At 54.9% G+C, this 8452-nt stretch overlaps 1 protein-coding gene across 1 annotated transcript in view; it reads left to right on the top strand.

Moving 5' to 3' along the window:
- Positions 1–1014: 1014 nt before the first annotated feature.
- The window catches only part of SULT1B1 (sulfotransferase family 1B member 1), a 28726-nt gene continuing 21288 nt past the window's right edge, over positions 1015–8452 (top strand). The window contains exon 1 of the mRNA XM_015408769.1: positions 1015–1298. The gene's annotated coding sequence lies outside the window, so the exon portion shown is untranslated. The remainder of the gene's footprint in view (positions 1299–8452) is intronic.

Here is an 8452-nt window from a genome sequence, read left to right as displayed (position 1 = left end):
CTGACCCAAGGTCAGCCAGCTGGCTGCAGGTGGAGGAGGAGTGTGGAATCAAACCCGGCTCTCCAGATTAGAGTTTGCTGCTTTGAACCACTACACCAAACTGGCTCTTTTAACTGTATTAGAGACCAACTTCCTTCAGGCTTGCTGGGGCCTACCTCTGCCAGGTCCCCCTGCCTAAATATGGAGAACGTGATTTGTCCTTAAACGGGGACCTCAAAATAAGCTTAAGTAGCGTGAATGCTACATACTCTGAGGTGCAGTTTGGCAGTATCAGGAATCCAAGCCGCTCGCCTGCTGCAGCACCAGGAGGCAGCACCTTTAGGAGCTGGGTGACGATCCCTGCCTTGCATTGCGGCAGCAGATCCTGCAGCCCTGGCTTCCGAGAACAAAGCGGAGCCCAGGATCAGAACAGGGTCCCTGCTGAGGCTGCCCCCCGCCCCCCCCCCGTGCTGCTGCTGCTTTTGTGCCTGGAAGGAGGGGGGGGCTGCCCGCACGGGGGCTGGGAAACACCTGGCAATTGGGGTGTGTGTGTGTGGGCGGGGTTTGGGGAGGGGAGGGTCCTCAGTGGGGGCGTGATGCCACAGAGCCCACCTTCCCAGGCGGCCATTTCCTCCAGGGGAACTGATCTCTGTCGCCTGGAGACCAGTCGCAACCCCATGAGATCTCCAGCCACCCCCTAGTCTGGCCAGCAGGAAGTCAGCGGCTGACACTTTGGCTGCCCCACTCACCATCGCTGCTAGGGGTGTCCACAGCAGCCGTTTTCTCCAGGGAGATTGGCAACCCCAGCAGGGCCTGTGATTTGGTGACTGATAACCCTTCCAAGTACTGTTTGTTCAGCAAATATTGTCCAGGGCGAATGGGAAGGGAGGAGAACAGTGTCAGAACATATGCAGCAGTTTGCATCTCGACTGCAGGTGTCAGGGGAGATCTTTCAGAAACCTCTAAGTGGGACGCTCAGACCAGGAAGGCTCAGCCCCGTGGCCCCTCCCTCCCTCCCGTGAACCCCAGGCCATTATAGCTCTTTTTGTCCCTCCTTTACTTCAGACTCTTTCGGCTCATTATCACAGTCTTCCCCTGCCAGCTCTCTGCCTGTATTCCCACAGGCTCCTCCTCCGGCACTACACACAACAGCGCAGGCAACGAGGAGGGGCCTTTGCTTTCCTTGGCGGTGCTCCTGAGAGTTTCTTGTTTGCTTCCGCTTGCACTGAAGAGCTCCCCCAAACCTTTCCTAGGGCAGCTGCCCTGTCTTGTGAAGGGCTTTCTGTTTTCACCACTAAAGCGAGATTAGCAGAGGGAAGGTAAGCTTCATTTCCCTTCTTTTCAGCTTTAAATCATATGGTTATTTTGAGAAAGTGGTGCTCTGCTTCTAGCAAGACTCGGTAAAGGCTGTGAGTGCATCCACGACAGGGCCCACAGAGGTTTGAGCCTCCGTCACACGGGAGGCAGTCTGGCAACATGCCTGAAAGCAGGGAAGGGGAAAGGGCTGCTGGGTCTGGAAGGTGAGCAGGAGAGGCCGGTGGCGCTCCAGCGGGCTGATGGGGGCTTGGCGTGAAATCTTTGGTTGTCGCTTCTAGACGGACACCCGAGGATGAGGCCGGGCCCCTCTTCAGACTCCGGCTCTCGTGGGATTCAGGCAATGATCCGCTGCATCACTTCATGGGTCTCATCTGACATTGCAGGTCGCAAAGAAAGCTTTTTGGACATCCGAGGATATAATGTCTACTAAAGCCTGGAGGAAATCCGCATGGACATAAAGGCGCTACAACATCAGTAAAAACAATGGGATAACAGCAAACTGATACTGCACCCTATAGCAGTAGAAAAGAACAAGAGTCCAGTGGCACCTGAAAGACCTTTTCCCTTAAAGGCCTTTTCCTGCCGTTTGTTTTTAAAGGAATACTTTCACCACAGCACAGAACAGAACACTCTCGGTCAGAGCACTCTTGAACATCAACCACCAACTTTGTGAGTCTTCAAGGTGCTCCTGGACTCTTGCTGTTTTCTGCTGCTACAGACAGACTCACACAGTGACCCATCTTGATCTACAGCCTAGAACGGTGTTATCCATAGTTCCCCCTCCCCTGCAAAACACCTTCCTGAACTGCTCTGTTCTCATAGGGCCCTTTTACCCTTAGAAAGGCTCTCCTGAACAACCCTGTTTAAGACAGTTGGCCGAATGACAGGAGCATGGGAGCTCCCCTGACCCCCCCTCAGGCAGGCCACCCCACAGGGTGAGGGCCGCAGCAAAGAAGCGCATGATGCACAGGGTGGGGGGGGGGCTCTTGTTGGTCTTGCCCGTTTGCAGGGTGGCACCTGCAGGAGGCTTAGCGCCCCTCAGCGGATGTTCTTGGCCGGCAGGGGGTGCTGGATGTAGAAGGGGGGGAACAGACAAGTGCCGTGTGTGTGTGCTGCGTACACAAGTCACCCCCTCTTTGGTGTACGTCCCAAAATCTTCCTTGCACCTGTTTCTGTTGCCTGCTTCAGTGAAACATTGTCCCCAGTTTGTGTTGGGACTGATTTTTAAAATGTTGGTCCAGCTGCTACTGTGGGTACACATGCAGTAATGTGTTTCATAAATTCATAAAATAATGGTAAAATAATAATTAATAAAATAATAGTACAATAATAATTCATAAAATAATAGTACCAGGAAAATATTATGGCAAATTTTCTTAACACCCCAATTCAGAAACCAGTGTGCAATATACATTGACAGAAGAAACTTGTAATGTATCCATCTCCGACCACATGCGTGGCTAGGTCACCACGTGGTCATGCGGAGCGGCCAAGCTTCGCTCTCAGGAACAATGGGCCAAGTGGATCCTAGCCCGCACCAATAGGAGGGCTAGGCTCCCGGCCGAGAGCCCATGGAACTCTCGGCCACTATAATGACCAATCGCTTGTGTGTGGGTGTTTTTTGAGTGTGGGATTGTTGCACATATAAACCGGCCTGCGAGCCGGTTAAGGTTGTCTTGTTCTGAGCTGAAATAAAGTATGAGAGCTGAAATCTCTAGTAAGTCTCAGTACTTTTTACTGGCGACAATGATGGGATTCTAACTCCCATAAACAACGACCCGGACTAATATTCGAGCATCGCATCGAGCCCCAGCACTGAGACCGCCGCATGCCGCTCCGCATTGTGTCCTGGTTCTCTGGTAGCCGCTCACCGCACCGCTCCTCACTCCATACCTCGCCCTGCTGACCCCGAGAGCAGCAGCTTCACGCCTCGCTCCAGCCACCGCTGCCTCTGTTCCTGAGCTACCCCCACCACGTGGAAGCAGTATGATGGCTACATTCCAGGAAAGCATTGCCGCCTTCGACATCTCCCGCCCCGCTCGGTGGGAGACCTGGCTCGAGATCCTGGAGAGCTAATTCGACTGCCATGACATCGTAGACTCGGGTAAGAAGAAGGCCCACCTCCTCCGGTCCTGTGGCATAGACACCGTCTTGCTGCTCAAGGACCTACTTGCGCCTAAGCAGACAAAGGGCGAGTCCTATGTGGTGCTGGTGAAAGCACTGTCCGGCCATCTTTCACCAAAGCCCACAAAGTTTGCTGAGTGCATGGACTTCTTTGTGCGGGTCCAGGGGCCAGATGAGCCGGCTTATGAGTTCTTGGCCGGGCTCTGGCGGGTGGCCACCAGGTGCTTGTTTCCCGACCTGGTGGACGCCTTCCTAAACCAGTTCCTCTTGGGTCTCTGGGAACCCAAGCTTCGGAGGAAACTGGTCAGACAGGACAACCTGGACCTAGATAAGGTGCTCCGGGAGGCAGTTCGGGGCTGGGGCAAGTTTACGGTGCAGTTTCAGGACTTCCGTGGACAATTGGACTTGCTGGTGGTTTGGTGGGGAGGCTCTCCAGTCTGCTGGGACTTTCATGGTTCGGGCCCCTGAGATCGACTATCATGGGGGTGAATCAGCTCTGGGCTGAGGACTTTACAGCTGTGTGCAATGAGTTCCCCAGGGTTTTTGATGGCACACTCGGTCGATTCCCCGGGGGCCCCATCTCCCTCGACCTTGACCAGGCTATCCGCCCCATCCGGGTTAAGGCCAGACACCCCCCTATTGCTATGCGGCAGAGGATCGAGGTGGAGCTTGATCGGTTGGTGGAACAAGGAGTGCTGGAGCCAGTCACTTCTGCCTGGTGGGAGACCCCGATAGTAACCCCGGTTAAACCCAACGGGGAAGTGCGCATTTGCACAGACTATAAGTGCACATTAAACAAGGCACTCCAGGACCACGCGTACCCAGTACCAGTGGTCAGCCACATGCTCACAGTTCTGGTGGGGGGCTGGGTTTTCAGAAAGTTAGATCTGGCTCAGACATACCAGCAACTCCCTGTGGATGCCGAAACTGCAGAGGCTGGAACGATTGCCACACACAAGGGGGCTTTTAAAGTTCATCGCCTCCAGTTTGGGGCATCGGTCGCGGCGGGCATCTTTCAATCTTTTATGGACAATTTGTTAAAAGGGATCCCAGAAGTGCAGCCGTTTCTAGACGACGTGCTCATTGCGGCCCCGGACGCCCTGACCTTCGCCGCCCAGCTGTGGACTGTGCTCCAGCGTTTCGACACGGCCAGCCTGAAGGTCAAGTGTGAAAAATGCCTGCTTGGGGTTCCCAAGGTGGAGTTCTTGGGGTTTGCCGTGGACACCCAGGGTATCTATCCCACGGACGAAAAGACCAAGGCCATCATGCTGGCTCCCCCACCCACGTCCAAGACAGAGTTACAGGCTTTCCTGGGCCTGTTAAATTTTTATCATTCATTCCTGCCCCTGAAGGTAGCCGTGGCGGAACCCCTACACCTCCTGCTGGACAAGAACGCCCCTTGGGTCTGGGGGCCAATGCATGCCGCCGTTTTCTAGGCCATGAAGGGCCTCCTGGTTTCTAACTTGGTCCTCTCTCATTTCAATGAAGCTTTGCTGGTGGTCCTTGCATGCGATGCCTCTCCTTACGGGGTTGGGGTGGTCCTTGGCCACCAGTTACCGGATGGACGGGAGCTTATTATTCTCGCACCTTGTCATCTGTGGAGTGTAACTGTGTGCAGACTGACAAGGAGGTGCTTGCTATAGTGGCGGGGGTGAGGAAATGTCACCATTACCTGTATGGTCAGCCATTCATGATCCTGACGGACCATAAACCGCTCCTCGGCCTACTGGCCCCCGACCACCAAACCCCGCAGATGACATCGCCCTGGGTGCTCCGGTGGTCTTTTTTTTTGGCAGGATACTCATATGTGCTTGTCCATTGGCCCGGGAAAGCGATGGGGCATACTGACGCTTTGAGACATCTTCCGCTGCCGTCTACAGATCCGGACCCAATACCAGCTCATCAGGTCATGCTTCTGGAGGCTCTTTCCGATCAACCGGTGGACGTTTGAGAAGTGGCACACTGCACAGCTAAAGACCCAGTCCTTTGCCACTGGGTGAGAAGAGGGTGGCCTATGGCCCCGGGGGGTGGGGTGGACTTTACGGCGTTTGCATCCCACAAGGACGAGCTGTCGGCTCACAAAGGCTGCTTGATGTGGGGCGGCAGGGTGGTAATCCCAACCCCTTTAAGGGTTCTCACAGCGCTCCACGGGACGCATCCAGGGGTGGTCTGGATGAAAGCCTTGGCCAGAAGTTACGTCTGGTAGCCAGGGCTGGATCGGGACTTTGAGGACGGGGTTAAGAGATGTCTGCCCTGCCAAGAATCCCGACCTGAGATTTCCCGGGTTCCCGCTAGGGCCTGGGAGTCCTCACACAAGCCCTGGTCTCGGCTTCACTTGGACTTCGCGGGGCCATTCCATTGTCAACTATTTTTTATACTCGTGGACGTGCACAGCAAGTGGCTCAAGGTCGTTCCGGTACCATCCACGTCCTCAAGAGCAGCCATCTGGGCCATGTGGCACATCTTCAGTGCCCAGGGTATTCCCGACACCCTGGTCACCGACAATGGCACGGCATTCACCTCTAGCGAATTCCAGGACTTCACCCGCTTCTATGGAATTTGCCATGTCAGATTGGCCCTGTTCCACCCAGCAACCAACGGCCAAGCTGAACGCATGGTTTGGACAACCAAGGATGCGCTCCGCCGCTTGGATAGTAAGGACTGGAACTACAAGTTGGCAGCATTCCTTTTTGGCCAGAGAATGACACTCCACACTGCGACGGGACACAGCTCAGCGGAGCTCCTCTTGGGCCGGCGCCTGATGACCAGGCTGGATAGCCTTTATCCCGATCAAGCCCCAGAAGAAGAACCAGCCACGGAGTCACCCGAGGCGGCCCGAGGGTTTTTCCCCGAGGACTCAGTCTATGCCTGGAACTATGTGTGAGGGCCACCATGGATCCCGGCCCAGGTGGTGAGAGTCTGGGGACCCAGATTGTATGAGGTCTCTAGCAAGGACGGACAGATACTACATTGTCGCATTGACCAGCTGCGGCGGCGGGTTCTGCCATATGACCCGGAGGACCTCAAGGACCTCGACACCCTGGAAGCTGCAGCTCCACCTCAACTGCCGGACGCCCTGGCCCGGCCTGAGGAGGCGCCTGGCCTATCTTCCTTCAATCCTCTTGCAGACAGCACGGCCGTGCCCCGAGAAGCAGCACTACCCACACCACAGCTTTCAACACCGACCAGCTCTCAGCCGAGTGCAATGGTGTCACCTTCTCCCCTGGTTCCCGCACCTCGACACTCAACGCTCAACATGTAAAGGGAGCGGTGGCGCAGGCAGTTAAACGCCTGCTCTGTAACATCATCCGAACAGCCGCTATGGCTGTTCGAGTGCCACCGTGGTCGAGGTGAGCTCTCGACCTTCGTCCCAGCTCCCGCCTACCCAGCAGTTACGAAAGCAACCTAATTGCAAGTAGATAAATGGGTACCCACCCTTAGAGGGGTGGGGGGCACCCTGTGTGGATAGTTGAAGACGGCGGCGGCGATGACGGCAGCAGCATTGACTCGGTGTGGACGGTGTGGCGGCGTGGCATTGCGGCAGCAGGCGGGTGCAATCGGAGGAGCGCAGTCGAGCGGTCGAGCGATCCCTGGTGGCCGAGGGAGAATACATCGAGTGCTGCTGTTAAGAAAAAAGGTGGCGTGTGACGACGCTGAGCACCGGCTCAAGTGGAGCCGGAAAGGACGTTGCTGGGCCGGAAGCAGGCGGAGCCGCGCGCCTTAGAATGAAGACCGCCACTACCGAAAAGAAGAGCCGGGAAAAGAAGAACGCCCGCCAGTCCAGAGACCTGAGCCGAGCCGAGCCAACGAGAGCAACAACTACAACAACAACAACAACTACCACCATAGGGGTGCAGGTAGGGCGTCCCATCCCAGTATATATACTGTGGCCCTAGTTAAGGAAAAATGGCGATTAGCACCAAAAATCTGTAAGCCGCTCAGAGACCCCTAGACAAGGGGTTCGAGCGGGATATCAAGTTGAATGTATAAATAAATAAATAAATAAATAAATAAAGCACCCTCCTATTTGCAGGACTTTGTGTGTGTGTGTCTTTTGGACCAAGGGTGGAGGGGTGTAATGTATCTATCTCCGACCACATGCGTGGCTAGGTCGCCATGTGGTCATGCGCAGCAACCGAGCTTTGCTCTCAGGAACAATGGGCCAAGCAGACCCTAGCCCACACCAATAGGAGGGCTAAGCTCCTGGCCGAGAGCCCATGGAATCTGTGAGCGTGTGTGCAGGAGATGTGTTATTTTGACTTGCATGTAGTCAAAGAGCTACAAGGGGAAGGTGGTTAGTTAACCCTGTTCCCACCTGGGATTTGTTCCATGGAAAATCATGGTTCAAGCAGCTTTTCTCTGCATGGGTAAAAAGATTCACACGCGCCAGAAAAAACGGGGGGACCGAGGCTATTTCCTCCAGAGGAATTTGATCTGCAGTTGTGCGATCCCACAGTCCTTGGAAGCTGCAGGCGCAGTCTGTCAGTCTGTGTTCAAAGGCAACTGCAGGTGAGTCTTTTTTTTTTTTTGGGCTGTTTGTTTCTGATGCCTTTAACCAAGGGATCGATGAATTGCATATCTGCACTGGGGGGCTCCCTATGGAGTTTGTGATGATGTGCATACTGAGAAGGGGAAAAAAACAATGGCACGGAGTCGGGATGGCCTGATCAGACCATCCCGACGCCATGAGAACACGCTGGAGCGATCAGACGGGGAAATCCGTCTGTGGCCCGTAGCAACCCATTTGCTACCAGATTTTCCCCAGTGTCTTTTAATTCCGCTTCTTTGGCAGAGCAGAACGGGTTGCTGATGGCTGTGGGGCGCTTCCCAGATGTTGTTGTCTGATTGCGCCCTTTAAACCCACCCGGCATTTGCGCCTGTGTTGGGGCTAATTGTGCATGTGATCGCAGCCTCAGCCTCCTGCAGCTTTCCTACCTAAAGCAGAACAAAGCAGCTGGAAAGATGGGGAAATCCTAGTGCCAGGAGAAGTGTGTGCGTGTGTGTGTGGGGGTAGTCAGTTGGCAAGCTGCAA

The sequence above is a fragment of the Gekko japonicus genome, unplaced genomic scaffold, assembly GCF_001447785.1.
Source record: "Gekko japonicus isolate JY-2015 unplaced genomic scaffold, Gekko_japonicus_V1.1 scaffold2889, whole genome shotgun sequence".
Lineage (NCBI taxonomy): Eukaryota > Metazoa > Chordata > Lepidosauria > Squamata > Gekkonidae > Gekko > Gekko japonicus.
This window is presented reverse-complemented; position numbering and strand designations above follow the sequence as displayed.